At 63.9% G+C, this 21279-nt stretch overlaps 1 protein-coding gene and 1 long non-coding RNA gene across 7 annotated transcripts in view; both read left to right on the forward strand.

The window, feature by feature from the left end:
- EEFSEC (eukaryotic elongation factor, selenocysteine-tRNA specific) overlaps positions 1–21279 on the forward strand; it is a 195495-nt gene that overhangs the window by 149491 nt on the left and 24725 nt on the right. The window lies entirely within an intron of this gene.
- Positions 15279–20717, forward strand: LOC132527816 (uncharacterized). The gene is made up of 3 exons (XR_009543103.1): positions 15279–15643; positions 15806–15879; positions 17364–20717. It is a non-coding gene; the product is annotated as an uncharacterized LOC132527816 (long non-coding RNA).

Here is a 21279-nt window from a genome sequence, read left to right on the forward strand (position 1 = left end):
GAAGCTCCCCTGGGAACCGTCCCCGACACCCCACCATGCGCCAGGCTCCGGGCCCCACTCTCGTTTAGCCCCACCCCTGCCCTGCGCCCCATCTCACCAGGGAGGCGGTACCACCTGGCTGAGGCCACCGTAGGTCACAGGGTGGGCTCCCAGCAAGGACTTCAGGCAGAGGCCCCGCCCCCAGCCCAGTCCAGTCCAAGGGGAGCAGGAAGGGCCTTCACGAGCACCTGCTGGTACCAGGCCCCGGGCAGGCCGCTCCTGTGGGTACTCGGCCCTTTGGAGGGGACGCTGGCAGGGCTGGGGCCTCCCGGGACTCACCCCTCAGACGAGGAAACCTTCCTTCATCGTCCTCAGTGCGTGGGGAGCTAGGTGGGCACCACTGGGACCTCCAGCCAGGCCAAGTCCTCCCTGACTGAGGACTGTGAGGGTGACCTCTCCCTCCAGGCCCCCTCGGGGTGGCCCTGCCCTGCCCTGCACAGGCTGTGACCGTGAGCACATCACTGTTTAGCTCCACGTGAGGGGTCACGTGACCCAGCGGGGCGAGGGGTCCTCCGTGAGCAGGTGCTAATTCTGGGGGCAGATCCCTGGGAGAGAGGGGCCCCGAGCCACTGCTGGGCGTCACATCCTGACTGCCCACTGACCAGCACTGTGCCCTCGGGCAAGTCCCGGCCTCTGCCCGGGTCCCTGGGTACAGCAGGAGAGTCAGAGCAGCAGCTGGCCTCCGTGTCCCTGCAGCCGTGGGAGGGGGACCAGTAGATGTTGTCTCCCCACCGGGAGACTGGGGGCCTGAGCACCTCTCCGCGGTGGTGTGGGCAGCGCAGACCCAGCACTGCCCCCAGTCGGCCACTTCTCCGGGACCTTTGAGGGTGCCCACGTCTCGCCTGAGGGCAGCACTCTTCGGAGCCCCGGGAAGCAGGCGGGCTCAGGCCGAGGGAACTAAGGCCCAGGGAGGAGGGGGCAGCCGAGCCGCGGGACAGGGAGGGGCTGCCAGGGTGCAGTGAGACTGCCCGCGTGGCCAGCGGCCCAGGAGGGGACGCTATCAGGTCTGGCATCGGTCGAAACCCGAGCACCCCAGCTGCGTCGGCGGGGCGCAGCCTTTGAAGGGGGAGCACGGCGGGCAAGGTAGGGTGGGGGCCGGCGCCTGGTGCTCTCGGAGCAGTGTCCCCCTTCCCTTGGCTCCAGGCACCCCCAGACCTTCCACGTTCCGTGGAAGAGAGGGCTACAGCGTGCGGAGCCCACGGTGGCATCATCACGCACGTGAAGTCGCAGAATACGCTCACCCACCCGCAGGGGTGGCCGGTGGCGCAGCCCCGGGGCCCAGCCATTGCCTCAGGTGGAGCTGGGATTTGAACCCCGGCTCTGGACACCTCCAGGGCCCCCCTCGCCCCAGTGCCTCAGCTGCGCCCTGGGGCCCTACTGTGGGCTGAGGGCCGGGGTGGGGGCCGCCCCGCCCGCCTGCCCCCCAGCATGAAGTCGTGGGCAGGCGCCCTGCCACGGACTGGGGCAGGAGGGGCGGTCGTGATCGGCAGGCCCGGCTGGCTGGCTGGCGGGGCTAATGCACCAGCAGCGAGATAAGGCTTATCTGGAAACGTCTCTGGAATTGAGACTCTGATGGAAACAGGCTTCTGGGTTAATATACTTCTGACAGATAAAGTGGGAAGCCCTGGGGGCCCGGGGCAGGAGAAGGGGCAGCTCCTGTTCTCCCAGGCCTCCTACCCTGGCCGGCGTGTGTGCACATGTGTCTGTGTCTGGGCGTGCACACGGATCTTGGTCTCTGGATGTGTGTGTCTCATTTGCGGAGGCTTTGTCAGGCTGGGTGTCTGGTGAAGAGGTGGGTGTCAGGTCCAGTGTGCACAGGGTGGGCACACACATTTGTCCAGGGCCAGTTTGTCCCTTGGGCCTCTTCCCCAGGACCTGGTGGGGTGGGAGTGGGGCTCATCACGCCCATGCCGCGGACCCAGAGCTTCCTTGAGGTGGCCCAGGACCTTCTCAGTGCCGGCTCACCCTCAGGCGATCCAGGCCTCAGGCCTCCCCAGTCTCCTCACGGGGCATAGAATTTCCAGGTTTCCTTTGAGGGGGCTAAGGCCAGTCCTGGCCATGGCCTCCCAGCTCCAAGTTCAGCCATGTCTGTCCCCCAGGGCCATGACTAGAGTGAGGAAGCCTCTCACTAAGGGGCCACCTGGGCGAGGTCTTGAAGAGAGAGTAGGAGTTTGGGGCGGCGGGTGCGGGGGGATGCTTCGGCAGAGGGGACAGCAGGAGTGAGGGCTCTGGTGGGAGTGTGGAGTTGGGGGGCCTGCGAGAGGAGGGACAAGGTCACGGCTCCCCGGTCTCCCTCCAGCCCTGGCTGGGCCTCCAGGGACCCCCGCACTGGCAGGTCTGATTAAAAAGAGTAATTAATGCCTGGCTGATAACACAGTCGAGCCATTAATTGGGCAGCTCGGCCAGTGCCAGGGCCTGACTGCTGGACGGCACCCAGGCAGCAGGGATGCTGGGCATGGGGCGCTGTGCTCCCTGGGGGCGGTTGACCCCGACCCTGGGCTCACGGGGTCTGCTGCGGGAGCACCGTTCCCTCTGCCGAGGGCCTGTGGCGGGGCGGGGAGGCGGTGGGGGCAGCTGTGGAGGGAGGCTGGGCCGAGAAGAGGCCTTGAAGAGCCTTGAGGGGCAGAGGCAGGGCGAGTGTGTCCGATCAGCGTTCGAGACACCCCCTGCCCCCGCCCCGACTTCCGACCAGCACTGGACACTCCTGGCCGAATCCCAGGGCCTCCCGGGGGGCGGGGGCCTCGTGGGCTGGAGGAGGACTCCAAAGCTGGCCGGTGATGGGCCAACGGGAGGCCGAGCAGGCTGAGGCCCGAGGCCCCGGGGGGAGGAAGGGGACATGTGGGAGGTCTGGGGCTTCGGCGCAGGGCGTGGAACTTGGCGGCAGGGGCAGAGCACAGAAGAAGCCCAGAGCTGGTCATTCGGCATCCACCAAGCACCTCCTGTGTGCTGGACGCAGGTCAGAGGTCGTGCACCCACGAGGTGTTGCTCAACCCCCCACTGTTATCACCGGGTCCGGTGGGGAGACGGTGCAGCAGAGAGGAACGGCCACTTCCTACGGCCACAGCCGGGCTCTAGATAAAGGCCCACTGGGAGCCCCGGCCAACCTGGGGAGGGCCAGCCACCCACCTCGCCCCTCAAGGGACACCCCCCAGACTCAGCCTCTAGGCTTCCCGCACAGTCACCGCCAGACAGGCCGGGCGCCCAGCTGCTGAGTGCCACCCGTCCTGCTCGGGCCGGGGCTTCCGCTCCCCTCCCCAGGGTGGGCCCACCGAGCCCCGCCGGGTCGGGCAGGTGACCAGCGCGGCGCCTGTATCCGGGCACTGCTGTCACAGCAGCGTTCACCCGGCCCACCGGGGCCCTCGGAGGGGCCGCGTAGCTGGGGGAGGCGCCCCCGCCCACTCTGCCTCTGCCTCGGGGTCTCTGCGTCCATCTCTCGCTCGTCCTGCACAGATGACCTTGGCTCCAGGCCCAGTTCACTCCTCCCACCTGCCACACCCTGAGGCGTGGACCTTGCTTGTGCCACCAGCCGAGGGGGGCCGGTCGGAGGGGCAGCTGGGCGGCGCGGGGTCTGTGGGCCTCGTCACCCGCAAAGGGCGCCCGTGGCGTCCGGTTGGCTCCCCCTCCCACCCTCCTCCCTGCACGGTCCTCCCTGGCGCCTGCCACCCCCCCAGGTATGATCACACCCTCTCAACCCCCTCTGCAGTCTCTGGGGGCCTGTCCTTGCGCCTCCTGAGGGCCCGGAAAGGTGGGGGTGGAGCTGGCAGGATGCAGGAACCGGGCCTTCCCTGCGGCTCCAGGCAGCCCTTGGAAGCCCAGATTTCCCAGGGCTTCCGAAGCTGGGCCACAGAGCCAGGTCCTGACCCATCCTGGGGCCTCCCAGTTCCTGCCCCTCTCAGCCAGTTCCTTACCCTGTCCCTAGACTGTCAACACCACCACCACCCCGAACCTGACCGGCACCCCACATACACCCTTATCACGAGGGGCCTGCACAGATACCCGTGGGGAGGGCCTGCTGGGGGCACAGGCCGGTGGGAAGGAGCGTGAGGCTGGTGGCCAGCAAGGAGGGGCCGTAGCCAAGGCCAGGGGAGGGGGACGCGACGTGGCCTCTTGCCTTGGCACTGGGAGGCCCACGAGACAGGAGAGGGAGGGGACCTGGGACACCTGGCGAGCCTCCCCGCGGTCACACGTCGGCTGCGAGGGGGAGCCCCGCGGCGGGCACGGGTGTGGGACACCTCGACGAGCTCGCTGGGCCTCCCGAGCCCAACCCCGCAGCCCCTGGGAGACACAGGACCCGGGGCTCAGGGCGCCGTGGGCTGGAGACCGGCGTGCGTGAGACCAAGCTGGAGAGAAGAGAACTCAGGGCGTGCGCTGCGGGCCCCGGGCGGGAGAGGACATGCGAGCCGGGGACAGTGGACGTGGCTTGAGATGCGCGGCCCAGGGCAGGGTCCCGCGGAAGTGGGCCAGGCGCCTCTGGGTGGCAGGCAGGTGTGGCAGGCTGTTGTGTAACAGGTGCGGGGCGAGATGGAGCAATTTGTTCCCCGATCAGATGTGGCCCCAGACAACGGGGGACGCTGGCCCCCAATCGGCAGCATCTCTCCGCTTCTCAGCATTCAGGGGTCGAGGGAAACGCGCCCGCCCGCCACCCAGGCCCTCACCGGTCACCTGCCTGACTCGGTGGGGCTCAGTGGGCCCACCCTGGGGAGGGTGTGGGAGTGCAGGTCAGGGGAGCAGAGGGAAACTGAGGCAGGAGGGCGGGGTTGGTCCTCTGCCCCAGCCCCCCAGCACGGGGAACCCTGTGGGGCAGGTCCCGGCGCAGAGCTGGCCCGGGGAACAGGGGGTCTGGGTGCGTGTGGACATGCAGGCAAGCCATGGCCGCCCCTACCCTGTGGACAGCCGGGTGGGCTGCTGTTAAGGAGCAGTTGTCAGTCACAGGGCGCCCCTGATAAGACAGACAAGCATCTCCCGGTGGCCGGAAGGTGGTGGGAGGAGACCCAGTCCCGGGGGTGCCCCCATTGCGGGTGGAAACACTGAGGCTGTCGGTTCCGGGCAGGGCGCCTCCCACCTACCCGGGCCGGAAGCCTCTCCAGGGCCTCTGGGCAGCTGCCGTACACAGCGAAGCCATGGGGCCCCGGCCTGGCCAGGGACGGCCAGCCTGAGGTCACCTGCAGGCCTGAGTGTAGGACGGCAGGTGACTCCCGAGAAGACCCTGGGGGGCAGGGAGGAGCCAGTAACTCACCCCCTCAGCCCCAGCCTTGAAGCTGCAGCTCGGAGGCCAGAGAGGTTGCAGGCGGAGGTCCCACGGGGCTCGTCAGAGCTGGGGTGCCTGCCTGAGCCCTGTGCTGTGGGGAGTGGCCAGAGCCAGGGACAGCGAGACACAGGCAGAGACATACGGCGGCAGAGAAAGAGCGAGACAGACGCCCAGAGAGACGGAGAAAGAAGCAGAGAGAGAGATAGGGGGACCCCGAGAGCTGAGTGCACCCAGGGGAGGGCCCCAGAGACGGGGAGGAGAGAGAGGGTCCCTGGGGTCGGCCCCACTCCGATTGGCCAGGACTGACTGCAATTAAAGCCCATAATTGATTCCCTGGTCTGACGAGGATCATTTCCATGCAGAGAATTAAGGTTTTCTTCCAAGATGGAAATAAAGATTAATTTGCAATTTCCTTCCTCACTGCACACAGGAGAGCAGCCCCTGCTGGGAAGAGGGCTCAACCTGGCAGGTGGGCTGGGGGGGGGATGGTGGCGCGAGATGGGGCAGCCTCCAGGCCTGGGCGCATGGCCTCCCTGGGAGAGGGCAGCCTCTGGAGGCTCCAGGACCCCTGTGTGCCCAGCCTGTCCCCCTCGGGCTCCTGGCTCTGTGTTGGTGCCCCGCTCAGAGCGCTCCCACTGTCCTGCTCTGTGCCCTTGGAGGGGGAGGCTTACGACTCACGGCCCCCTCACGTCGTCTGAGGCCCGGACAGCCACGGTAGAGGAGGCAGGAGAGTCCTTCTTCAGCCCCAGCCTCCCCCCCGGGCACAGCTAATGGAGCCCCTCCTGGAACGCACACAGGGCTTCCCCGGAGGGAAACACGCTGGAGCCCAGGAGGTGTCCCCTCCTCTTTGGCCTGGTCCCCACGGCCCCGCGACCCTGCACCCTTCACTGAGGGCACCCCAAGCACAGGCACACATGCAGAAAGAGACAGCCCTGGGGCCTGTGCAGGCCCAGCCACCGAGGGCCGCCCCTCGGAGAGGCCTGCCGAGTCCCAGGAGGCCAGAGGGGCCACCCACGCCCGTGTCCCCGGGAGCCAGCGTCGCATCCTCAGACCTGTCCCCGGCAGGGCACACCGTGCGGCCACATCACCTCCTCCACCCTCTGTAGGCCCACACCTGCCGCGGCCCAGGCACAGGGAGGGTGATAGGCTGGTCCTCCGGCCCGTGCAACCTCTGAGCGAGCACAGCTGGGACCACTTGCTGCCCCCGGGGACAGCGGTCCGAGCACAGGACGGGGGGTGCCGGCTGTCTCACCGGCGGTCTTCCGAAATCCTGTCTGCACTCCCTGAGTGCTCCGGGGTTGTGTTCTGCGTGAGCTCTGGGCAGGGCCTCCAGGATCCCCAAGAATTTGAACTTGGGCTCTCGGCCGGGTATAGCCTGAGACCCACCACCCAGCACTTCCCGCCTCTGCTCCCTGCCTGCCCTGCCTGGTCCGCTGTGGGCCGCACAGCCCAGGGCTGTGAACGGCCTGGAGCTGGCCGCCGTGCCTTATGCCAGCCTTTCCTGACAGCCACCTCTGGATGACCTATGACCTCGCCCGGCACACGGGCGGTGGGGAGTTGGGGGAGTAGGTTTATGAGCAGAGGGGCTGGCGCATTCCTCCACGGCCTGGTGGCCTTGGCCTAGGTCACCATCGCCACGGGACTGAGCGGCCGGCCGCCCCCCAGAGTCCCGGCCGCTCCTCCCCGGCCCACCTGCGACACCACGTGCTCCAGAGCAGGGACTTCCTCTGGCCTGTGTGCCTGGTCCACCTGGGGCTGGGCGGGCTCACCCCCCGCCCCCCCTCCACTGCTGCCGCATCCTCCAAGTCCAGCCTCTGCTTACATACCTCCAGGCACGGGGAGGTCCCTCCACACTATCCCGGCCGAATGACAGCTGAGACGAGCAGCAGCTCTGGGGCAGCCAGGACAGCCCAGCACAGTGCAGGCCCTCTCTGGGGGGCGCTCTGGTGGGTCCCAGGTCTGCCCCCTGCACCTGCAGCTCCTCTGTCCCCAGGATCCTCCTCCAAGGCGGCGTCCCCTGGCCAGCACCTCCGAGAAGCTGGGCCCAGAACCTCGCTTCCCTGCCCTGGCCCTGGGCCCTGAAATGCCCCGGCCGCTGCATCTTGTTCATTAGTTCCTTGATTCCTTTGACCAAGACTGGACCAAAGTTTCCTGCACACTTGCCAGGGCCTTGGGGCGGCTTGGAACAGCCTGATGGGGGGTGCCTAGAAGGGCGGGGACAGTTGCCGCCCTGGCCACCATGTCTGGGAATCATAGGCTGGCCTCTATCCTGGGAGAGTCAGCATGCAGATCCTTCCTGCAGGTTCCACAGACCACCAGCACCTAGTGGTCATGTAACCAAGTGTCTGGTTCCCAGACCTCACCTCGCTCAGCAGCCCTGGGACCCAATGAGGCCTGGAGCAAGTGTCTCACCCTCTCTGTGCCACAGCAAAATGAAATGGCTATTAGGACCTGCCTTGCTGGATAGTGGTGTGAATGGAAGGGGCACACAGCAGATGCTCACTAAATGCTCTGTGGCAGCCACCTGGGAGAACAGTTGGGGTGTTTCCTAAAAAGTGAAACAGAGTTATTGCCCAAAAGTGGAAACAACGCTAATGTTTATCAACTGATGAACAGATAAAAAGTGGTGGGCGAGAAAAAAAAAAAAAAAAAAGGTGGTGGGCGCACCCACACACTACCTGGAATATTATTCCGTGGAATATTTAAATGAAATATTATTCAGTGATAATATAATAATAATGAAAAGGGATGCAGTACCAATGCTTGCTAATGGATGAACCTTGAAAACATTGTGCTGAGTAGAAAAAGCCAGATTCAGAGGATGCCGTGTTGTATGGCTCCACGTGTATGAGCTACCCAGAAGAGGCAAGCCCACAGAGACAGAAGGGAGACTGGTTTCCTAGGGCTGGGAGATGAGAGGAGGAGGGTGGCGGCCAGGAGGTGGGGGGGGGGGGTGATGCAAATGATCTAAAATTGATCGTGGTGACGGATGTACAGCTCTGTGAATATACTAAAGCCATTGAATTATGCACTTTACATGAGTGAATTGTGTGGTGTGTGTGATATCACAATAAAGCTGTTAAAAAAAAACTAAGCAATGAAGTCACCATATGACCCAGTAATTCCACTCCTAGGTCTGTACCCAAGAGAACTGAAAACGTACATCCACACAAAAGCTTGCACACAAATGTTCAGAGCAGCATGAGTTGGGACAGTCAGAAAGTGGAGAGGGGGCTTCCCTGGTGGCGCAGTGGTTGACAGTCTGCCTGCCGATGCAGGGGACACGGGTTCGTGCCCCGGTCCGGGAAGATCCCACATGCCGCGGAGCGGCTGGGCCCGTGAGCCATGGCCGCTGAGCCTGTGCGTCCGGAGCCTGTGCTCCGCAGCGGGAGAGGCCACAGCAGTGAGAGGTCCGCGTACCGCAAAAAAAAAAAAAAAAAAAAAAAGTGGAGAGGACCCGAATGCCCATCAACTGATGAATGGATAAATGAAATGCGGGCCTACCGTGCAATGGACTGTGTGATTAGCCAACAAAAGGAAGGAAATACGGACACGGACTCAACATGGATGAACCTTGAAAACATTACGTTCAGTGAAAGAAGCCAGATAGCAAAGTCTAGATTGTAAAATTCCACGTACCAAAGTGTCCAGGATGGGTGAATCCATAATGTAGAGAGTACCTCTGTGGTTGCCGGGGGCTGGGGACCTAGTGGGACGGCACTGACTGCTAGTGGCTGTGGCTCCCTTTTTGGGGACACAATGTTCTAAACTTAGATTGTGGTAATGGTTGCACTACTTTGTAAATATGCTAAAACCACTGAACTGTACACTTTAAGCGGGGAGCTTTATGGCATGTAAATTGTATCTCAATAAAATTGTTTAACAAATGAATGATGCTCGAAGACTGTCCTCACCACCTCCCAGCCAATCCTGGGTGGCAGCCCCGCACCGTCTGGTTCCGGCCAGGGCCTTGCCTGGTGGGGAGACAGCGCCCACTCCCCGGGGACTGTGGGGCAGAGTGAGCTTGGAACTGTGGCAGGGGGTGAGCGACACCCAGAAACACCGGCGCAGCCTGGCTCCTGGTCCCGGCCGCCCTCTGTGCCCACCCGCGGTGGCTCTCAGCTCCCAGGGCTGCAGGAGAGGCTGGTGGGATTCTGCAGTGGGAATCCTGCTGTTCTTGTCTTAAATCATTTTAGTATGTGTCGTGTTTATTAAGGAAATAGTTCAAACATGTGAAAAATGCACAGAGCACAACACAATGAACTCCCACCAACACCAGCGAGGGAAACAAGGAGTGGGGGAAGCTGCTGGAACTCTCCAGGCTCTGCAGCTGAGCCTCTGCAGACCCCCTGCCCGCCCATCTTTGTGGAGCGGCCCTGCTCAGGAGGCGGGGGGCCTGCCCCCACTTTGCTTTCCTGGGTTGGGGGATCAAAGCTCACCATTGGGACCAGAAAGCAGTAGGGACTGAGTCGACCTGAGACTCTGAAAGTCTACAGCTCTGTTTTTAAAAATCACGGTTTGCTGCATGAAGAAAAAATTACCCTTTCAGATGTACAGTTTTGTTAGTTTTGAAAAACACATGCAGTCACAATACAGAAAAGTTGCCCCCCTCCAGATCCTTCATGTGCCCGTGGCCCCCCTCCCGGCAGTCACCGGTCTGTTTTCTGTCCCTATAGTTGCGTGTCATCTAGAATGTCACGTGTCACATGGCCACATTTACACCTCTGGGTCCACCCGCGTCCAGTGCCTGGACGGCGGTTCCCTTTGCTGCTGGTAGATTCTTCTGCGTGAATGTTCACCAGCTGCGGGACGGTTGGGGGGTTTCAGCGAGGGGCAGTTGTGAACAGTGCCGCTACAAACACTCATTGATGAATTTTTGTGTGGACCTAAGCTTGATTTCTCTCGGGTTAGCACCTGGCTGTGGAATGTTGGGCTGTGTGGTAAGCGGCGTCTAACTTCCCTGGTGACCACCAAGCTGCGTCCCCTCCTGACACGGCTTTCTCGCTCTTTCCGTCAGGCACCTACGTAGGGCCAGGCACTGTGCCAGGTCAGGGATGGCCGTGGCCAAGACCGGCGGGGCCCTGCCCTCCTGGGGCTGCCAGTCCAATGGGGGAGGCAGCCAAGAAACAAGAAGGCTCCAGGCACACGCAGGCTCGTGCTGGGTGGCGACACAGGCTCTGAGGGTGACAAGAAGGAGGGGGTGGTCAGCGAGGCCCTCCCTCACGAGGGGAGCCGTCCGATCCTAGATCTGGGGGATGAGCAGGTACAAAGGCCCTGAGGCAGGGGTGTCCCGTCATGGTGCTATGACCGTGACGGATTTACTGGGCACGTTCTCTGCTCAGAATGTGCTGGAAACCTCAGAGACGTCTTCCTACTTAATCCTCACACAACCCTGAACGGAGGAATTACCGTCCCGTCCCCCCGGTCCTCCCTCCCGCTTACAGCTGTGGAACCCTGAGAATCACAGCCAAGAGGGGCAGAGCCAGGATAGGAACCCGGTGGGACCCACAGAAGCGTCTTAACACTTGGGTTCCAACCTCAGCTGGGGTCCCTCCTTGCCGTCCTGCTGCATGACCCGGGGCGGATGACCGGTCCTCTCTGAGCCTCTGCCCTCCCATCTGCCCCGCAGCCCGCAGTGGGAAGTGGTACCACGGAGCCTGGCAGTGGGCAGGGGGCTGTGGCCATCTGCGGGGCGGGGACAGATCTGGCCGGGCGGGGCGAGCCGTGGGCGCTGCACCGCCGCCAGGCGCCGACAGAGGGCAGGAGCGGCCCGCGCGTCTGAGGCCCGGGAGCGCAGGCGAGCGAGGGTGCAGCGGGGGACACCCACGTCCTCGGGGCTCAGAGCTGTGAGGTCCAACTGAAACGTCCACCTGAAATGCGGCCGGTGTGGCCGGAGGTTCTTGCAGGTCCAATACACACCGACCTCCAAGGCTTAGTGTGAAAAATGAATGCAAACTACCACGGCCATCAGTTTTTGCGTGGATCACATGTTGGAACGACAATATTTTAGACATACCGTGTTAAATAAAATATAAAAGTTAATTTCACTTTTGTTAAACATGGACACGTGAACTTAAAGCTCCGCGCACGCTGGCATTGTTGGCTCTCGTGCTGTCTGTGCAGGACCAGTGCTTGTGCCTTATGCCACGTGACCCTCATTAATCCTCCCCGTGAGGCCTGGACTGTAGCTAGCGGTCCCCATTTACCGATGGAGAAACTGAGGCAGCGAGAGGTGACACGGCGTGCTCGGGGCCAGCTGTGGGCGCGCACCCCGTGCCCAGGTGCACACATGCGTGTCACGTGCACGAGTCCACGCGTAACAGACGGATGAACCAGCGCAAACGCACGCTGCCAACGCCCCCGCCACGTGTGCAGCCAGTCTCGCGACAGCCTCGCCAACACACACGTCCACACCCCGCACACACCTGCAGGAGTGCGGCCCAAGTGCCACCTGGACAACTTCCGGGGAGCTGCCGTTGGCCAGCAGGCCCAGGACGGCCGCTGGTCTCCCTGCTCGCCCAGGGCCCGGACAGGGGGGCCTGGCTGCCGTTCCGTGTGTGTCTGCAAAGGCCACCCCTGCGGTGAGCGAGTGGCCTGCCGCCCGGCGCTTCGGGCCCTTCCTTCTGGCCGCAGACCATTTGCATAAAGCTCCCCGAGCCCACGGATCGCATTACATGGAAGCCTGATGAAAATCTTTGTTGAAATAATATTTAACACATGCTGCACTTTTAATTAACTATCTGAATAATCTCAAATTAATACCAGAGCTTTAAAAAAATAAGTTTTCGTTTTCGCATTTGGTAACATAATAGCGGCCCGGCTGGCCCGTTTCCCCTTCCTTTGATTTAATTAAAAGCCCTTTTGTGTGTCTCTTGTCACTTCAGAAACGGACAAAAGCACCCGGGTGGGCAGCCCGGGCTCCCGACTCAGGGTCCAGGGCTGGGGTCGCGGCCGCGCAAGAGCTCTGGGGTTCGGGCAGCCCCGCGGCACCATCCGGGAGGCCGCGGTGGGGCTGAGCGTCACCCGTGCGCACAGGGACACGGTGACGGACATGCACACGGAGGCGGGCGGTGACCTGCTGCCACTCGTCCACGCATGTCCCGAGGCCACTGCCTGCGCCAGCCCCGCAGGTGCCTGCTGGGTCACCGCCGCGCGCCGGGCAGTCAGGCGGTGAAAACCAGGCCGATCTGGGCTGGGGGTTAACAGTCGGCGTCCTGAGTCCGGATCCGAGAAGACCACGGCTGCCGGTCCCAGTCCCATGCCCAGCCGACCGCTGAGTGTGTGGGAGTCTCCCTCCCTGCTCTACTGTCTCCGTCTCTGTGCCTCTGTCCCAGGCTCAATGCTTCTGGAAACAGGGCCAGGCAGGCAGCTTCCTGGGGCTGTTGCTCCCCTGCTGTCCCTCTGTCCATTGTGCCCAGGCCGGCCAGCCCCCCAGGTCTCTTCCGGGGTCCTGAGGAGCAGCAGGGGGACAGCGTTTCCTGGGGTCTCTGGCTTGCTCCCCGCTGACAGGCCTGAGACAGGCCGAGGGAGGCCTTGCACAGGCGAGCAGCCCTGGAGAGGCCAGCGGGGATACGCAGGCCCCTGCGGAGCCTCAGTTTTCTGTGCGGGTCCAGGCGGGTGGGGATCTTTCTGCTCGGTGGGCCTGAGGCCCTCAGGAACCGTGCAGAGACAGGGTGCACAGCAGACGCCCACCGCCAGCCACGCCTGGATTCTTGGGAGGGGGCCGCGGAGATTCTTTTGGTTCTGGGGCTGAAGGTCGGACGTGGCTCCCACGTGGAGAGTGGTGGCTGGGCGCAGAGCCTGTGTGTCCCTCTAAGCCCGTCTGAAAGCTGGGGGCCCAGCACAGCTTCCGAGGCTGCTGCCGCGGGTGCAAATGGCCACATCTCCACCACACACGCAGCCTACGCATCCCATCAGCAAGCAACAGAGGTTTGGATGTGAGTTGAATGAGCGTTTGGCGTCCTGCCTCCCCACGGCCGTGACCATGAGCGGGTCCCTGCCCTCCCCAGTCCCCCAGTCCAGTGGGAGGACAGTCGCATGGGTGCAGAGCGCGGTGCTGCAGTGGGAGCTGCGAGGCCGGGCTGCAGCCTTGAGGTAGAGGACGAGGTGGGTGGGGACCGGTGCTCGGCTCTGGGCCCTGCCGTGCCGGGGGCCTCATCGGTGGCACGGTCAGAGGAGAGGCTCCCAGGGCTGCAGTGACCGACGCCAGGGTCCAGCCGCCCTACCCGGGCGCTGGCCCTGGGACCTGGAGCATGACCGGCAGGGCCGGGCCTGGGAGGTGACTGCCCTAGGGTACAGCTCCCCTCCCCCACACCAGCCAGTCCCTTCTGGCTCAGGCTGACCTGCCCGCCCCGGTGTCAGCGGCGGCCCCAGCAGACTCCTGCCTCGACGGCTACCTGGGGGAGCGGGCGAGCCAGCTCCCACCCACTTCACCTTGGCCGGTGAGGACTGGCCAGGCCACTCCAGGCACCCGGAGCCCACCGCCACACACACTCACACGTGTCCACTCACACGCATTCACCCACGCGGTTCCGAGTCACCCAAGACCACACACGAGTGAGCACACAGATGGCCAGCTGGCCCGCAGGGAGGAGTGATCGTCATGGGCTGGGCTCCAGGCGTCCATCCACACACGGGGTGGGGGCGCTGCTGTCCTGAGCACCTACTGTGTGCTGGCGGCCGTGTGAGCCCAGGAACTGGTACAAGTCTCAGGTCGGGCAGGGGTCCCAGTTCACAGACGGGGTAACAAGCTCAGAGAGGCGAGTGAAGTTGCTCAAGGTCACACAGGGAGAAGCGGCGGGAGCCAGGCCTGATCTCGAGCCTGCGCGCCAGGCAGCCCACCCGTGGCCCTTCTACTCCTGAAGGCTCCCCGGCGACACGGCCTGACCAGGAGCGAGGCTGGCGGGCGGGCGGGAGCCGGGCTGCATCTGGAACCCCAGCAGGCGACCCTGGTGCTGACCCAGAAGACTCGGGGCCCCGTGTCCATGGCGAGAGGCTGGGGAGCTGGGGGCAAAGTGAGAGAGGGTTCCCCAAGCCCCTCAAGGTGGTCACAGAACCAGAAACCACTGAGGCCTGTCCCGCTAGCAAGGGGCCCGCGACCTCGTGCCACCCAACCTGTGAGCTCCTGCCGAGAGCGGCAGGGCACAGGCGTGAGCGCAAGGTACCCGGGAAGGGCCCAGAACCAGCGGCGCTAAAGGAGAACCCCTCATTCATTCATTCGTTCGGTCAATCAACAGGTGTCCGCAGGGGCAGGTGCTGTCCTTCCTGGACAGGTGTGGCAAGGCTGACCCGGGCCCCGCCCTCCTGGGACTGCCGTTCTGTTGGGGAAGAGGGACAGCGTGCACCAAAGATGGATGGAGTGATCTCAGATAATGACCATTAGCCAGCGTAATCAGGGAGGGCTTCTCTGAGGACGGGACCTTTGGGCGAAGACCTGCCTGAGTGACAAGGAGGAGGCATCCAGGAAGAGAACCGTGGGGCAGGATTCCAGGCAGAGTGACCCGGAAGGGCAGAGGCCCAGAGGAGCGAAAGCTCGCAGGACAGGGGCCTGGGCGGGAGGCGGCCTGATGGAGCCTAGGCAAGTGGGGTCGCCCACACCCTGTCTGAGGGGCGACTGCTGCCCAGCTCCAGCCCATGGTCGCCTGTGGGACTGAGCACCCAGTGTGGCCAGAGGTTCCGATTCTCCAAGAAAAGCTGGCGGTCTGGGTTTTTACACGAAACCTCTGGATTTTTTAAGTGGCCACAACCGATTCAACTTTTTCTGAAACTCTTCAAGCCACAGAAAATGTTTCTGGGGGCCAAAACCAGCGTGTGGGCCTCTAGTTTGAGACCTCGCTAGGAGCCGTGCCCTGCCTCCCAGGCTTCCTAGTCGGGAGACCCTGGGCAGGTTGCTTGCCCCGTCTGTGCTTCAGTGCTTTCTCCTGTGAAGCGGAGGCGACGGGGCCTACCTTGCAGCGCTGCCGTGCAGGGGTAAGTGCTTTAAGTTATTCATTCATTCAGCAAATATTTACTGAACACCTCTGCGTAACAGAGTCAGTGCTAGGTTTGGGGGTCGCAACAGCGGGCAAAAGAGACAGTCTGCCCTGGTGCCTCTTACCGTCCACAGGGGACAGAAAATGAGCGAGTGCCGCATAGGAATGCCACGTGGCCAGAAGGACGGAGAGGGAACCCGGAAGGCTTGACGTTGTAGACGGGGTGGCCAAGGAGGGCCTCGCTGAAGAGAGGGCGTCGGCGTAAAGGCCTGAAGGATTTGAGGGAGTGAGACACACAGATATCCGGTGAAGTGATCGAAGCAGGGCCAACAGCCAGTGCAAAGGCCCTGAAGGCCTGGCTGCTCAAGGAATGACTAGGAGACAGGTATGGCTGAAGTGGAGAGATTTGGGCCAGGGAGGTGGGGAGGTGGGGCTGGAAGGAGGTGAGGTGGGCCTCGGGGGCTGTGAGGGCTTCGGCTCTTCTCCTGAGTAAGGTGAGAGCCAAGGGAGTGTGTGGAGACGTGAGGTCTGCCTTTGGTTTCCACAGGATCCTTCTGGCGGCCGCTGGGGCAGAGGCGGGGAGCACAGGACGGAGGCTACTGCAACCGTCCAGGCAAGAGGGTGTGGGGGCTGGACCGGGGCAGCAGTGGGGCTGGAAGCAGTTGGCTCTATTCTGGAGAGACTTCAAAGGTCCGCCCAGCACAGAGAGATGTCAGAAAGATGCCTAGGTTTGGTCGAGGCACCTGGAAGATGGGAGGATGGCGAGGTGGGGAAAGCTGGGTCAGGGCAGATGTGGACCTGGGGGGCTGCGCAGGGAAAGCAGCTGAGGAGGGGGGTGGGAGCGGAGGCCCATGGGGGACACGACGCGGGCACCCCGTTGGGGATGCATGAGTTGGGGGGGGTAAGTGTAGATGGCCGTGAGGACAGCGGCAGCCCGTGGTGCGCAGCAAGCTAAGACGGACGGATGCTGACATCATTTGTCAACTCGGGGTCCAGGGGAGGGGCCTGGACGCAGCTCCGGAACGCAGGCCGGGGAGGCGACGCCGGGGGAGCCTGGGCGGCTGGGGGCCGCAGCCCTCCCCTCCCCCTCGCCACCTGCGGGGTCGGTCAGACCCGGCCTTTGTCCCGCGCCGCAGCCCCGCCGCCCCGCGCGGCGCCCCCCGAGCAAACACAGCTGAGCGCCGGGCTCGCGTGCCGCCCCCGCCCCCAGCTCCGGGCGGGCGGCGGGCGCGGGGCGGCGGCTTAGCGGGGCAGCTGCGGCCGCGGGCGGGCTCCGCTCGGCCGCTCCCACCGGCGCCGCGCTTTGTCATGCAGATGCCCGCTGGCGGCGCGCGCCCGCTCCCCAGCTGACCCGGGGCGCCCGCTCCCAAAGCGGGCCCGGGCCGGCCCCAGACCCGCTTTGTCCTCCGGCCGGAACCGGATCTCCCTGGTGCTGGGCGGCCCGCGCCAGTGGCTGGGCGTCTCTGGGCCTGTCTCCTGGCATTCCAGGCGGAGGACCTGCGGGTTTCCCCTGCGGGGTGCGGAGCACATTTGGGGAGCAGCCTCCATCCCTCCTACACAGACGGGACCCAGTCGAGCAGGACCCGCGGAGCAGGCCTCTGTGGCCATCCCCGACCCCTGCCGGCACCGCGGGCGGTGGGCACCCAATCCCTGCCCCCGCCGGCCTCAGCCTTCCCATCTGCGCTTTGAGGGCGGCGCCCCAAGCCAGGGAAGGTGACTGGGATGAGCTTCTGGGCTCAAAGGCCGCGGGGAGGCTGATGACACAGGGTGTAGACATCCCACCTTGGTGGGTGCTCTCGATAAAGGCACAGATGCTCCCGATGCCAGACCCCCCCCCCCACCTCCCAGAGCTGCCCCTCCTACGGCAGGCAGGCGGGTGGGGCCTTGCCTGGGGATACGCCCACTTTCCCCAGAGCAAAGATTCACCAAGAGAGGTGATCAAATGGAAAGTTATTTACTGCCCGGTGTCAGGAGTCAGGCCTGAGGCCAGGCCTGGGAGGAGAAACATTCCTGGGCTGGAATCAGGCCGGGAGGCGCTGGTGTCCGTCCGGCAGGGTCACCACATCCTCCCTGGGACCTTCTCTCCCCACTTTGCGGGTGAGGAGCCCAAGGCAGGGAGCAGTGGAAACGTGGCCCCCAGCCCTTGTCCTTGCCTGCGAAGAACAGAGGCCTGGAATTCAGGCCAGAAGGTGCAGACATGACCAACATGTGTGGACCTGATGCTTGGGGTCCAAGAGAAGCAGCCAGAGTAGCAAGTCCTCTTCCCGCCTCCCAGGCAGAGCCGGTGGCCGGCAGCAGCGCGCTGTGGGCAGGGCTCCTCTCCCAGGGGAGCCCCGCTGCGGGCACCCCTGCTGGGACCCAGTTTGTCAATCCAAATCGCGCTTGCAATTCCGTGGGAGCTTCGGTCCAGTGATTTCACTTCTAGGCCTTTATCTTTAAAGGGCTTTCCGGCCATGTGTGACCTTGGGCTGCGCAACCTTGGGCGACTGACCCCAGTTTTCCTCATCTGGAAGTGGGAACATCGCGACACCTACCCCTCCAGGGCCGTCTGAGGAGCGCGTAAAGCCAGGCACGTTGGGGACACGCGTGACAGAGACTCCCATGAAGGGGAAGCAGTGTCCTGATGTGATGGGTCAGCGCAGTTTTTACAAATGGAGATGAGACCCTCTTCCTGGGTGCCTCCTGGTTTTCCCCAGCGACCCCCCTCCCGTGCCCAAGTTTTGACCGGCAGACCCAGGAGGTTGGTGGGAGAGGGGTGTCAGTGTCAGTCCCAGCACAGACTCAACCTTGCCTGTTACAGGAGATGGTGGGGGAGGGGAGGGGAGACCAGCAGCCCAGCACCTCCACCCCAGGCCCTGGCCCTCTGGCTCAGGCAAGCAGGAGAGACCAGTGGAAGGTGGAGGGTTTATCTCACACACCCCTCCAGGGAGGGGCCTTTATGCCCAGATCCAGTTTCTGGCAGGACTGGTTGGTCCAGGTGGCCCGATAGATGGCCAAGATAAGGTCCGTGCAGGTTGGCTGGGCTGAGCGGAAGACCCACGCTGGGCTAAGACGGGGGATGGCCCAGGCCCGGCCTGACTCAAGGGTGGCGGGGGGTCTGGGCCTGTCTTGTCCCAGCTGCTGGCGCTTTTGGGGGCCACACGGGTGCCCTCTCCGGACCCCCTTCCCTGCCTGCAGTGAGAAGCGGCACAGAAAGAGGTGATCCTGGGCAGGGGTGGTACAGGCCCAAGGTGGCCCAGGCTGGACGTGCTGCAGGTAAGGTTCGTACGGGCACATGACGAGGTTCCAGGGCCACGAGCCAGGCAGACTGAGGTTGCCCGGGCGTGGGGTTGTCGGGACCCCACGTTTCAGGTGAGCCCAGGCTTGTTGTGTGTCAGACCTTCTGGAAGCCCCAGGGCTGGCTGGGCGAGCTCGTCCTCTTGGGCCGATGGCGTCCTGCTGTCTGTAAAGTCACCACGCCCCAAAGAGTCCCTTCGTTAGACCCTTCCACCTGAGAGGTTTGAGTGTCACCCCTCTCCTGCCGGGACCCTGACCAATAAACCTCTGGGGTCTCACAGCCCTAGGGAGCAGTTGTGGTCCCCACACTTCCTAGGGAGGAGCCCCGTGGGGACGGCCATGGAAGGAGCCCTCAGTCCCCGCAGACAGGACTTCCCTCATCTCAGCACAGACCTTGGGAAAGGCAGCCCTCGGATCTGCGTGGAAAATGGGGTTTGCGTGCAGGAAGTATTTGAAGGAAGTGGTCCCAGGGAACAAGGGCGGGGTGGGGGGCATGAAGCCGGGCGAGGGGAAAAGCCAGCCAGAGGAGGTGCTGTGGACCCACCGTCAGTGGGGTGCAGACTCCACCGAGGCCATCTGAGAAACCTCGAGGGACGTGCTGAGAACCGTCCGCCCCAGGGACAAAAGGGGACATAGCCATAGGCTCCCCTTCCACCGCATGGACAAGGTGAGGCTTATCCACCAGCCTTCGAACTTTAGGGTTCATGTACACAAGTGCCCAGCAGGCCCTGCGGGCATCCTCGCGCTGGGTCAGAGCAGCTCTGGGCAAGGGCGAGCTGGGCCACCAGCCGGCATCTGCACAGGTGGGCCGGTCACCACAGAGCCGTGGCTGGCCTGAGCTCGGCCGGGAGGACTTGAGGTGGGCCGCCGAGGTGCCCAGGACAGTTAAAAATAGCGTGTATTCAGGGGAAATGTGAGGTTCAGTGAGGCCACAGAGCAGGAGATGACTGCCGTTGGAAAGGTCATTTCTAAGCACAGTCCCAGAGGAGGGGGACGCCACGCCACGCCACGCCGAGCCACGTGGGAAAGCACGGGGAGGTTAGGAAGTGGGGGGAGCCTAGAACCGGGGACAGGAGACTTTGCTGCGGTCTCTGCAGGAGGGATGGGCGAGGCAGGGCGAGCAGGCTGACCACTGGCTGGTTTGAGTAATTTCATGGGCCCTGGGACAGACGGGCTGCCGCAACTTGCCTGGTACCTGACCCCGGGTGACTCAGGCAGGGGGACGGTGGCCCAAGGGGGAGAACCCGATAGAGGAGGTGTTGGGGCTGTGCCTTCTAGATTGGTTGCTTTGCATTTGAAAGTCACCCTCTTGGACCGGTGGGTGGGTTACACTCTGCGGGAATCGGCCAGTCCTGGGAGGGGCAGTCCCTCCAGGGTCAGAGCATCAAACCCAAGACACGGTTCCTGCAGTCCACCCCTCACCCACCTCAGCTCCGCTCGTGGCCTCGGTGGCCCAGGGTGGCCCAGGGTCCGGTTCAGGGTGGGAGCCGGCCCGGAGCCCCGACAGGCCTTAACTAGCCCCTCCTGCTGCACCTGGTCCCGAAGCTGAACCCTTTCTGGGTTCGCCTCACCTTCGGCCAGCACTTGGGTGGCTCTAGGTTCGCCTGGTGGGGTGACCGGGGCGTCTCCGGGGCTCTGAGACCTTAGTCACCTTGCCCCTGTCAACAACTGCCCCGTGGTCACTGTCACCGTGGTCACTGTTCGAGGGACAAGAAGCAGCCCCAGAGAATTTCGAGTCCCGGAGACCCTCGTCCCCGGCCCTCCTCTCACACAGGTCCGAGCTGCCCCCCCCACCGGCGTGGTGGGACTGCAGGTTCACGGGAGAGCTGCTGCGTCCCTGGCCCCCCCCGAACAAGGACCTCAGACCTGGCCAAGCCTCCAGTGTGGGGCAGGGCCAGGAGTTCTGCAAGAGGGTGACGTCGGGACGGACGGGCCTCCTTCCTCCGCCCGCGGGCTGTGCTCCGGTGACGGGGCCAGCACCGCGTCCACGGGACTGGACCCCAGCCCTCAGGATGTCCCAGGACGGCGCCAGGGCTAGGCTGTTCCTCTTTAGATCAGCTGCTTCTGAGTGACGTGAACTCGAGTGCGGCCAGTGGGCCTGTGGCTCTGTTCCCGTTGTCACCTCCTTGTGGTCAAACGGTCCCTGGTCTGAGGCAGCATCGTGCAGGACACGAGGGTCCAGCTACCGTGGTCTTTGCACCGTCTACACCGACGTCACCCTCCTGCTTCACACCCTTCTGTGTCACCACTGCTCTTGAGATCAAGGTGGCAGCACCCATGCCAGACCCCCCCCCCCCCCCCCCCCCCCGCTCCTTGAGCTCTGGCCCCTCCCAGGCCCCTCCCTCCCCCCCCACCCCCGCCCCGTGCTCACAGGCCTCTCCTGCTGCAGGCGCAGTGCACACGCAAGCCCCTCAGCCTGAGGCACCACCCCCGCTTGCCTGCCTGCTCTGGGGCAGCCTTCTCGCACCTTCCCGCCTGGGGCAATCCGCCTAGACGCTCTCCCCGCGTCTGGTCTGGCCCCTGTGGCGCCCCTCTGAGCTGCAGTCTTCGTTTCCGGGGTGACCGGGTAAAGCCTCTGTGCCCCTAGACTGTATTCCCATTGCAGGTGGGAACGATCTCTGCTCGTCACCACCGTCGTGCCTGTCGCCCACAGGGCACGCAAATCCTTCCTGCGTGAGTGAACGAAGTATGGCGAGTCTCTGGGGATGACAGTGGCAACAGGGTGACGGTGGACGTGGTGGTGGT

This window comes from Lagenorhynchus albirostris, chromosome 10, assembly GCF_949774975.1.
Source record: "Lagenorhynchus albirostris chromosome 10, mLagAlb1.1, whole genome shotgun sequence".
Lineage (NCBI taxonomy): Eukaryota > Metazoa > Chordata > Mammalia > Artiodactyla > Delphinidae > Lagenorhynchus > Lagenorhynchus albirostris.